This window comes from Barbatula barbatula (genome assembly GCF_947034865.1).
Source record: "Barbatula barbatula genome assembly, chromosome: 20".
Taxonomy (NCBI): Eukaryota; Metazoa; Chordata; class Actinopteri; order Cypriniformes; family Nemacheilidae; genus Barbatula; species Barbatula barbatula.
The window spans coordinates 15653864-15666088 of record NC_136783.1 but is presented as its reverse complement, the minus strand read 5'-3'; the positions used below and the strand labels follow the sequence as shown (position 1 = coordinate 15666088).

The window sequence follows — 12225 nt, the reverse complement described above, 5'->3', positions numbered from 1 at the left end:
CGTACGTTTGGCGGTTTATTCTGCAGATGAAGGTTAACGTTTGGTGTTTTCGTGGATGGATAAAGGTTAGGAGTGTATTTTAGTCTCATGATGGTAGACATTGCTTGAAGTTTGTGGAATACATATATATTTAATGTCTGCTTGTTTAGCACTCAACATAACGTTTGAAATCTTTTTTTACAGCGCTTCTTAAAAGAAGCAAAAGCACAGGCGCTTTTTGCAGCAGGGCACGTTGGCGTGATAATGAATGGATGCAAGGCATGGCCCTTCCAATTGGCTTAGGGGCTAAGAAGAAATGTCTATTTGCACATTGACAGCCGCAATTTAAGGGAAGGGCCTCTGCGGGCGTAGCTGTCAACATCAACTATTGGCGTCTGATCAAAACCGCAAGGTGGTAATAGGAACCAACCCTCTGTCTCCTATGACTGCTGATCATTACTGGACCTAATACATTATAAATCAATTATCTGCGCTTGACTGCCAAAGTTTCTTTAATCTCTGGCTTTTATTTGACTTAACTGTCTACTTCTCAATTTTCCCTTCTGTGTGGACACAACGCGGGTTGATTTCCACCTTTGGGATTCACCATATCTAATCACAAGCTTTGGCGTGTGACACAGAGGCTGTTTGAATAGAGGTTTGCAGCTGTGGGTTGTTCATTACCGGGACGCTGTTATCTTGACTGGGTCTATTTGAGGATTTTGTTATGCACACCAGTGTCCGTCTTCTTCTTCGAATGTTGGAGAGTCTCTGTACGAGTGAGGAGCTTTCTCGGCTACTACAGATATTGCTGTTGAGTGCCTCCTTAACCAGCACTGCCAAAAAGCACTTATGCCAACAAATTGAGGCTTGTTACCTGATTGGAGGATTCGTTTCTGTCTTAATAGCTGCTTTAGTTCCATGACAAAAACAAATCGGTTTTTGAGTGTAAGATGCTTTTTTTCCCCTACAAAATGCGATGAATAAAATATGCTTATCTATTCATGCTTTAGAATCTTGTGATGATGGAGACCAATAACTAAAAAGTAAAAAAACGATGCACTTCTCTTCAATTGCTCGTGAAGTGTGACAATGTGTCAACAGGTTCATGTAATATGTTCTAAACGGTCATGGATGTTGGTGTGGTCCCAAAGATTTTGTTCTCACATTTCTTTCATACTATGATGTTCTTTTAATATAAATATATGTGGTAATATAATGCAAAGACAAATGCATGAGAATGAGACATTGCATATTCCAATATGGCTAAAATTAACATATGTTAACATATTGGGACATTTTTACTACTGTGGCTTTCTTCATATTACGGACAAATCTCTGATGCCTTGATATCGTGGTATGGGTAAAGCTAAAAAAAGATCTGGAATTCACTTTGAAGCCCATTGGAGCTGGGTGAGAGTTTGTAATCCAGAGAAGGCCCATGGAGAATTTTCCTCGATGAAACGGCTGGCAGTTCATCTCACATTGTGCTTGTACTGATTATGTCATTCTAATAAAGAGATACCCTCAGTCCCGTCCCGACGGGCGACAACACGGTGACGGCTGCTAACACTGGGTTTCCGCACGAATGCTTGTTGAATGCCACTCTGGATTGCCTATGGTCTCACCAGATTAAACCTCTCTTACTCATTATACCTTGATAGAGTTTTTTGACACGAAATGTATATTCGAAAGCATATGTGGATGTCTCTGGGCTAACCCCTGGATATCCACTCACCCTAGAACCACCCCTGATCCATACCCAACCAGAAGCTAAACTGGAATTTGATTTGGTAAGAAAGGAAGTGGAATTTATTTAGAATTTAATCAACAGGTAATGACATTAGCGGATATAAATAAAGCCTATTATTCTATCCTGGAATTTAAAATGAAAGCCATTTAAACAGAGCTATTAATCTGTTTGTAAAACGTTCAAACTTTATAACTTCAAGATTGAAATGTCAAGGTTTTGTCAAGACAGCATTCAAAGTTTTGACATAAACGATAGTTCCCCTCCCAAAATAAGTGTTAAACCGGCCGTGCAACAGGGTTTCATGCATTCTGAATTATTTACAATGTTAAACGTCTTTTCATGCTTGAAACAGTCAACTTGTCAAAAAACCAGTTGGACGTATGAGGTAGTATTCCTGTGCTCGATACACTTCGTAACAAATTTTCTTAGTCCCTTATTGGACAATTCTCCCGGAAAAGCATGAGACACGCCCATGTGGATTTGGAGATCGTTTGAAACTGATAGATGGAGTGGTCCTGGAGCTAAAAGATACCGGACATAGTGATGTCTGTGTTTTGTTGGCAATGGGTTCGCAAGTGCTCCCAACTACACAATATGAATGGTGAGTTATACAATTTCTAAATAGCGGCAAAGCTAATGAGAAATAACAATAGGTAGCATTTAGAGTCATCCCGTGGTAGTCGTTGTTGCTGTGGTTCTTGTTCTACTACAGACTCTGGGTCCGATTCATGATCATATACTGTATGTATGGCTCGATCACACTGTGGTTAGCTGTTTAACATCAACAAAACTTCTTGCAGTATTTACATCCATGCAACAGCTGGCGGACTGTTACGCAAAGGCTGTATGTACTCGTCTTTAGCTCCGCTCACGACACTCCCACGGGAGCTCGGCTTTTTCGGAAACAATCGTACAGCTGTATCCGTCTTCTGTAAATGTGAGAAAACTAAAGACTTTTCAGAGATATGAAAAGAACGCAGTACTACTCTACAGGTACTCAATAAGATTGGCAGAAACTGCTTCCGTTACCACACCTTTAATAATTTTCTCACCTGCATGTCATTTAAACCTGTATGACTTTATTTCTTCTGCAGAAAATGAAAGAAGAAATTTTAGAACGTCTGCAACAAACAACATTGCCCCCTATTGACTTCCATTGTATGGACACAAAACCACATTTTCCAAAAAAACCTTCTTTTGTATTCCACAGAAAAAAAGAATCATATACAGGTAGAATAATGTGTTTAGAATGAATAGTGATCACAGATTTGTGTGTGTGTCTAATGTGAATAATATATATATATATATATTTTAAATGAATAAAACTCTTCTTTGACCAAGCAGCATCGCCGAAACCTGATTTTTGTTTTTAAGGTAGGACAGCCTTTAAGATCCATTTACATATTCTCAGAGTCCCTCTCAGCTCTGATATTCTAGACACTTTGGTTATTTCCCAGGCTAAGCTTGTAGCCCACGTTTCTACAAATCCCATTACCACTATTGACACTGAAGCACACCATTACAGTATGCAAATGACTTTTCGCCTGGCAAGATATTGCAGCTTTAAGAAGTGGAGGAGTGTGCAGATAAGTCTTTCGGACCACCACAACATTTTATTTAGTTATTTTATTTTTTTCAACATATGACTTCTTTGTTTGTTACAGAAGCTATTTGTAATGTCAGCCGCATAGGACCTCTTGACCTGGTGGTGGTGAACTTGGACTAAATAAAAAAACGGTTTCTCAACCTGAAACCTTTTGAGGCAACGCACGGCAGTTCCTAGTTTGAGAATTCCAGCACTTGGTTGCTATAGTAACAGAAGTGTTGGATGGAGTCTTTATGCAGACTCACTTTGTGTACTTGGTGCAGTCTTCTGAGCTCCCACGTGCCATTCTTCCTGCTATTTTAGAAACCTTGATGTAATTGTGTCATGCAAATTCACTGCACGGTGAAAAACGCTGTCTCTGAGTTGCTGCTGTAGCTAAATATACTGTTTCTGGATATTTTTAACCTCCTGCGACTGGAGAGAATCTAGATTAGGTTGTGAACGCAGTGCTATCTGAGGTGAAGACCGCAAAAAACACACATTCTTTTTAAAGGAGTAGTACACCTATAAATGATTTTGAACTCAGTTCTGTTTGACAAAAAAAACAAAAGGTGAATTTTTGAATGTTTCTTTCCGAATAATGAAACTGAGTGACACCTGTCAGGTTTTCTTTTGAAAAAATATGATTTGTGTGTTCGAATCGGGAAATCTTCCAAATGGCACCCTAGCTCTGTTCATGATGAAGATGCAATGTCTAATTTCTGAATGAACGATTCATAAATGTTCTCAATAAATTCCTCCATGAAGTGATGATCCGCGGTTCACACAAAGCTATTGAAGGACTTGACAAGATTTTGAAGGACTTGACACAACTCACCCATTGTGTTCTGCAGAAAAATAACATCATTTTAACTTTCAAGAGAAGTATCCCTTTAAGGTTTAAGATGTGGTTTAAGCTTCAGAGTAAGCACTGAGGGGAGATGACCTATGAAATGATACAGAAACAGAAGGGTGTCCAGGTTAATAGGGCTTACATTACCCTTAATGCTTAAAAACGCGGCAGAAGTTGCAAATTATCACCAAGTAACTCAAGCTTATGAGGGTAACGCACCGTATAATAACAGTAGAACAAATGATCCACATAATTGTTTGATATTCTCTGATATTTACACTAAAGGCTGTAGTGAAAAGCTTCCATGTCAATACTTGGAGATACACGCAGAACAATTCCTATTCTTAAAAAAGCTTTATTCTGTGTACCCAGTGTAAACCCACAGAGGCAAAGTCTCTGGTGCAGTAGCTGCTCCAAATCTAATATTGCTGTCTAATGAGCCCTTAAAAGACAGAATTGGCTTAGAAAATTACTGCCACCGAGATTGTGTTATCTGTCTTAAAAAATACCAAAATTCCTTCTTAATTGGTTTTAAAAGGCCTCTAGCTTCGTTCATTTTACGTGTGGCGCTTTTGTTGGAGAGATGGTGTGAAAGTAAAGGAATTAATTAAAAAATCAAACCAATCAACCAACCAACCGGGGTTCTTGCGATATTTTGAACCAACTTCCTATCATTGCCTATCGATGTCATGATTCTGCCTGCTCTTGTCTTGATTTTCTGGTCTAGGGGCAGAATCATGACAGGCCCATGTGTTTTACGTGGAGAGAAACATATTATTGTCAATCAGGACATAATATGCTGGTGCTGGTTCGTTGTATGTGTTACCTTGCTGTATATTGTTCCTGCTCCGGAAATTCTTGAGAGATACGCTTAAGTATAGTCTAGTCAGTGTTTGTGTTTTGTTTCAGTCTTAGTGTATTATGGTTAAGTCTTGTTGAGTTTAGTTCAGTTTATTGTGTACCCTGTTTTGTCACCCCCTCGTGGGTTTTTGTTTTGTTCCTGTGTTGTTTATTAAAGTCTATTTGTTACCCCTTCATCCCCGTTTTGCTGCCTGCACTTGGGTTCTCCTTACCACGCTCATAACAATCGATTGCTTAAAGGAACAGTTGAAAATAAAGATTCTGTCATCACTTTCTTACTCTCATGTCATTCCTTAAACTTTAACATTTCTTGATGCTGCTGTTTTCCTACACTGAAAGTAAATGCTCAAAACACTATGGAAGTTTTTCCAAAAATGCTCCTGGTGTGTGCACGGTACTTCAATCCTTCTTAAGCTATAGATGTTTTTAACCGCACCGACATAAACAAACGTGATCTGGCTCACTTATCTTCTGGCCGCAAAGAATCAACACATTTTTAAATGAATAGTAATATAAATTAAATGTAAATTAAAGTGTTATATGATAACCAAACACAGACCGGAAGATTACTTCGGGCTAGGTGCGTGTGTCAGATGAAACAGAGCTCTATATGCTGTAAAGAAAGTCATTTTCCATTGGACATTTTTCCATTTTATAATACTATCATTCATTTTTTTTGTTCGTTTGTGCTGTTCAGAGCTTGAAAAGCCTCTGGTGACATCCACTTTGAATATATGATTAAGATTATCATGAACCTCCTGTCCAACATCTGCTTTTGCTTGCAAAAAAGGAAATAATTTTGGTTTGGAATGACAAGAGAGTGAGTAAATGATTTCCGTTTTTAGGCGAACTGTCCCTTTTCTATTCCTCTCAGTTGCTGTGCGTCATTAAATTACATGGGTTTAAAACTGAAACAAAGTGATGATCATCCAGTCGATTTCAGAATTGCTTTTCCAGAGGAAATTGCATCTGATGATCTCCAAACGTCTTATGCTAACAGATTTGTTGTGAGGTGTCGCATTTCATTACGCATTAACTCATTTCATTGATTTGTCTTACATTTTTATTTCGTCATTCAACATACTTAAATAATACTGTGTGTATACGTTCAAAACTGCTATAATACGTGTTTCAAGGATACTGTATTGTTCTTCTCTGGGTGTTGGTTTCTATTGACTGTCACCAGACATTATTCACCAGATCTGAATATCTGAATAGGTCTTTTCTGTGCATTCTGAAGAGTGCAATGCATAAATACAGCAAAAACCTTACAAGGACACTTTGAAAAACTGTGCTGTAATGAATAAAGCTTTCTTTTATGACATAGTTGGCATCAGTGGTCTCAAAACTGATTTTCTAAATCCATTTTGCTATCACAGAATGATCAAACAAGACAGTGTTTACTAAACGATTAGAAGTGGATCAAAGTCTGATTGTGACATTTGCATGAGGATAGGAATGTGGTTTTCATTCCAAGGCCGATTTTATCATAGCGCACTGCCATTAAAGAGTGTTCCCCTTCAGTCGGTCTCGACGTTGTGAGAGACTGACTGGGGTTTGATCTTGAGAACCTACCTTCTCCGAGATAATTAATTATAAAACGCCAATGGGCTTGGCGAATGGCACGCGCACGCCAGTCTCCGCCCCGTACATACGGGTGTAAAGGCCATGATACCCGTGTCACTTGCTTGGGGCTAAAGCATGCTGAGGCAGGTTTCACTGATGCAGTATGTCCCGTGTGTGTGGACATAACAATCAGGGTGTTGCGGTCACGGTTGGCTACGTTCTTTCGAGCGCTGCCACCACCCCGTCTGTTTCCCAGGCGTGTTCAGCTGCCGTTTCGGCGAGGTTGACCGCTTTGGTGAACGGCGGGGGTGATTTGGGGACTTCGATAGATGTTGCTACGTCAGCTTAATGCTCGCGGACCATCTATACCCCTTCACGCTCACCTGGTTCGTCCCCTACGAGCGGCAGACGGCCGTCTCATAGTGGTAAGACTTCGCACACGGATGATGACGCTATCTCTGTCGGGAAGTCCGGCGGGAAGTCCGACCCAACTCGTATGAGTGAGCTGCATACTGCCACAGACCTCGCGCTACGAGCGACGAAGGCCACGGCACGTGCCCTGGGTCGGTCGATGGCCACAATGGTGGTCCAAGAGAGGAATCTGTGGCTTAGTCTTGCGCAGATGGCGGCGCCCAGAAGGCCCGCCTTCTGGATGCGTCCGTCTCGCAAGCAGGGCTGCTTGATGATACCGTGGAGGACGGCAGTTCTCCGTGCTCTGGAAGCAGACTGAGGCGATCGAACAGATCCTGCCATGCCGCAACGTGCCCGCCAACAGGTCGGTATGGTCTCGGGAGCAGCCTGGTTCCCAGCAGCCCTGCCCTCCCGCGGCGGCCCTCCGGTTCCAGGAACCTCCCAGAGGACGACCCACCAGAGACGTAGACCCCCGCGGAAGAGGGCATCTGTTCCCCGTCAGCAGCCCGCCAAGAGGTCCTCTAAGCGGCCCTGACGGGATGAACCAGGGGGAGATTTTACTGGGCCCGATCCCGGCCTTTCCAACGCCGGATCGGAGAAGGACGCTGCCTGCCGCGTTTCCATCGAGTCTGGGCACTTTTCAGGGTCCGGCGCCCACATACTCACAAAGAGACAAATCTCCCCTGGGTTTTCCTCCACAGCACTCTCGTCCAGACGGTGTCTTGGATGGACCGGGCCGCCGACTGCAATCTCCCCCGGACGTTGCGTCAGGCAGCCGGAAGCAGGTAAACATACAGAGCTGTCAACCTCCCTGGGGTCCCTCCTGTGCGAGGTGACCGCACTGTCAGCCACCGAACCAGCCTCCCCCGGCATGGTGAAGCAGATTGTCCCTCTGGTCCCGCTGTCGCAGTTCTTGGGCGGTTGGCAGCGCACCAGCTCGTCACACTGGATAGAGAGGACAATCCGTCTCGGTTACTCGATCCAGTTCGCCAGGCACCCCCCCAAGTTTAGCGGCATTCTGTCCACCTCGGTGCGAGGAGAGAATGCCTCTGTACTTCGGCAGGAGGTTGCCGCCCTTCTGGCGAAGGGTGCGGTCGAACCCGTCCCTATAACCGAGATGTCGTCTGGGTTTTACAGCCCGTACTTCATCGTGCCCAAAAAGGGCGGGGGAATGCGTCCCATTTTGGATCTGCGACGCCTGAACAAGCACCTACACAAGCTGCCGTTCAGGATGCTGACGCAGAAGAGCATCCTGGGTTCGGTACGTCACCAGGATTAGTTCGTGGCAATCGACCTGAAGGACGCGTACTTTCACGTCTCTATTCTCCCCCGACACCGGCCGTTCCTACCGTTCGCGTTCGAGGGAAGGGCGTATCAGTACAGAGTCCTGCCATTCGGTCTGGCCCTGTCTCCACTGTTTTTTTCCAAACTAGTGGAGGCTGCCTTAGCTCCTGTCAGGGAGCAAGGCGTGCGAATGCGAAACTATCTCGACGACTGGCTTATCTTGGCACACTCGCGAGATGTGTTGTGCACGCACAGGGACCTTGTGCTTCAGCACCTAGACCGTTTAGGCCTTCGGGTCAACCAGGAGAAGAGCAAGCTCTCCCCCGCGCAGAGCACCCCTTACCTCGGTATGGAACTAGACTCTGTCCGTATGTCAGCACGTCTCACCAACGAGCGTGAACAGTCAGTGCTGCGCTGTCTGAGGTTGATCAGACAGAATCCCTCTACGCCGCTGAAGAGCTTTCAGAGGCTCCTGGGGCACATGGCATCCTCAACAGGGGTTATCCCTCTCGGGTTGATGCACATGCGTCCGCTTCAGCACTGGCTACAGAGTCGGGTTCCCTGGACGGCGTGGCACGCCGGCACCAGGCAGATTACGGTAACGCCTTAGTGCCTTCAAACTCTCTCCCCCTGGTCAGACTTGACCTTTCTCCGAGCGGGGGTTCCGCTCGGACAGGTTGAGGCATGTCGTGTTAACGACAGACGCCTCCCTGCAAGGGTGGGGTGCGGTGTGCAAGTGGGCATGCAGTATCGGGTCGGTGGACGGGTCCCCGACTTCGTTGGCATATCAACTGCCTAGAGTTGCTGGCAATCCTTCTGGCACTGAGGAGGCTCCAGCCCCTCGTGCAGGACAAACACGTGCTAGTCCGGTCGGACAGCACGACTGCCGTGGCGTACATCAATCGCAAGGCGGCATACGCTCACCGCAGTTATCACAACTCACCCGACGCCTCCTCCTTTGGAGTCAGCAGATTAAATCCCTGCGGGCCACATTTCTTCCGGGCAACCTGAACCAGACAGCCGATGCGCTCTCTCGACAGGGTACTCCCCGCGGAGAGTGGCGACTCCATCCCTGTGCAACCCGGCTTATATGGGAAGCGGTTCGGCAGGCACAGGTGGACCTGTTGCCTCCCCGGACTCCACCCATTACCCGCTGTGGTATTCCGTGACCGAGGGTCACCTCGGCACGGATGCCCTAGCACACAGCTGGCCGCGGGACAAGCTGAAGTACACCTTCCCCCCCAGTTCCCCCCCAGGTCCTGTGCAAGGTCAGGGAAGAGGGGCATCAGGTTCTGGTCAGTGGCACCTGACTGGCCCAACCAGACCTGGCTCTCGGATCTGGTAGATCTGACGACGGCCTCCCCCTGGCCCATTCCCCTGACGAAGGACCTTCTGTTGCAGGGGAAGGGCACGTTGTGGCACCCCAACGCAGGCCTCTGGAACCTCCATGCCTGGCCCCTGGACGGGACTAGGGCTTGCCGTTAGCGGTCCGGGAGACTGTCTTGACTGCCTCTAGGCGGGTATACGATTATGAGTGGCGCCATTTTGTCCTGGTGTTCTCCCCGGGAGGAGAACCCGCGGAGTTGCCTGATCGGATCAGTGCTGACCCGCAGGTAAGTATCCCCGTCAGCACGACCTGGTCACCAGGTTCCTCAGGAGTGCGAGAAGGGTGTATCCACCTTGACCGTGCTCCGTACCCTCTTTGGACCCTAAAGTGGTCCTACAGGGTCTTGGTACGGCCCTGGTGAGCCCCTAAGAGGGCCTATCTTCCTCAGTTGTTGATGAAAGATGCACTCTTGGTGGTGCTCACCTCCATCAAGAGGGACGGGGACCTATAGGCATTCTCTGTGTCCCAAAGGTGCCTGGAACTCGGGCTCTGTAATTCTCACGTGGTCCTGAGATCCTGTCCCTGCGACGTGCCAAGCTTCCCACTACTGGTGAACCTGCAGGCGCTCCCCTCCGGAGAGGAAGACCCAACCTTTTTCTGTGTTGTGTCCAGTACGCACGCTGCGCCTCGGTCTGGACCGCACACGGAGCCTCAGAAGCTCTGAGCAGCTCTTGGTCTGTTCTGGGAGACAGCACCCAGGGGGGGCTGTCTCCAAACTGAGGTGGCGCACTGGGTACCAATCCCAGGATCGCCGTGCCCGGTATAGGTAGAGTCATCCCTGCTCAGGTAGACCCCTGTACTAGGACTAGTGCCCCATACGTAGTGACTCTCCTTTGGGTCGTCCCGTGTGTTGAATTCCTCACTCATGATTTCCCGATTGGTGAATCTGTGACCTCCCCGCCGGTGGTAATCCCACTTGGATTTGTCCCCCCTACTCGGGCTGACACCTTTTTTGCGCATGTTGTTCTCCCCGCCGGTGAGACCATGTTAGTGTCTCCACATGTAACCTCCCCTCCGGGTAGGATGTGGCCTCCGTAACACACTCTTCTAAGAGGAGAGCAGTGTTTCCCCAATGTTCGGCTCCGGACAGCTCCTCGCTACTAGAGGCGTACGCCACTGTCCGTGAGGCCGTCAGTACAGGCTTCTCAGTATGACCAATACTATGTGACTGGAAGATTACGTCTTGCGGTAGCACTCTTGTGACTCGCTAGCCTAGTCAGGGTCGCTCCGCTAGAGGTTGTGATGTCGGTGCAAGCTCTGTGACGTTTAAGATAGATCCCCAGTCAGTCTCTCACAACGTCGAGAGACCGACTGAAGGGGAACGTCTCGGTTACGTCTGTAACCTCCGTTCCCTGATGGAGGAAACGAGACGTTGTGACTTCATGCCACAATGCTGCACCGAATCACTGGAGGTGAACGGGAGTGCCCTCTCAGGTTCCTCAGTACAAAGGGTAAGTAAATGACCGCCGCCATCTTCCTTTATACCCGTATGTACGGGGCGGAGACTGGCGTGCGTGTGCCATTCGCCAAGCCCATTGGCGTTTTATAATTAATTATCTCGGAGAAGGTAGGTTCTCAAGATCAAACCCCAGTCAGTCTCTCTCAACATCAGGGAATGGAGGTTACAGACGTAACCGAGACGTTTTCTTAAGGAACTTTGGAAAAAATAAAATTTCACACCAAGGAAACTTTTCTCAGCAAAAAGCCAGTCCAGTTGAAAGCATGTTTGTGTCTTTGTTCGGAAGAATGAAACAGTTCTATATTGTGAAACCTCACTTTTAGATATTTTTCCGGTTCTGTAAGAATTTAAGTTTCTTTCTTTAAGAGCACTCAAAAACGAACTGGTTAGACTAGATGTAGGTTAAAGTTTCAGCAGTATAGCCCTTTGCCGTTTGAGAGAGACAACAGCTTGGAGGGGGTTGATTGTGCCAGGGAAGTGCACCCTGAGTTGATTTTAGAAAAGGGTTTACATGGGCGCCACGCTGTGCCCTGAAACAGCAGGAAGCCAGCAGAACAGAATGTTGAATAGGTAGTAAGAACTGCGTGAAGAAAGTGCTCCATCCAGTCAAGGGTACAAGGCCACATTCAGGGAAAGGGAAACGTAAAACGAACAATTTCCAAACAACAGATTTGTTCTTAAAGTGACTTAACTGATTTGTGGTTGGACCAATTAGGCCGGATAGAAAATAGAAAACAAGCTATCAACTCAAAGTTTCAAACATTCATTTAGTAGACAAGAAAGTTTGGCGGTCAGGTGGGGATAGCCATTGTTCCAAAGTTGTCGCAAACGGTGATAACTGTAAGTGTTTTTGACAGCTGTGAATCAATCAGTGAACTTTGTTATTACTGCCAAAATGAGGCATTTCGTTTTCCAGCGGCCTGATGTTTCGCACTGGATCAATGGTTTCCTTCTCTAACCGTCCTTATCTTAATGGTATGGACCAAAGCTATTTAGGTCAGCTGTGTGGCAGAAGAGAAACAATTAAAGAAACTCCCTCTCTTCCTTAGGGTATAACTCTTTGTGCGGAAAGATTTTTTATAATAGA

At 46.4% G+C, this 12225-nt stretch overlaps 1 protein-coding gene across 2 annotated transcripts in view; it reads left to right on the top strand.

Moving 5' to 3' along the window:
- The window catches only part of igsf21a (immunoglobin superfamily, member 21a), a 173396-nt gene that overhangs the window by 74008 nt on the left and 87163 nt on the right, over positions 1-12225 (top strand). The gene's annotated exons all lie outside the window — the stretch shown is intronic.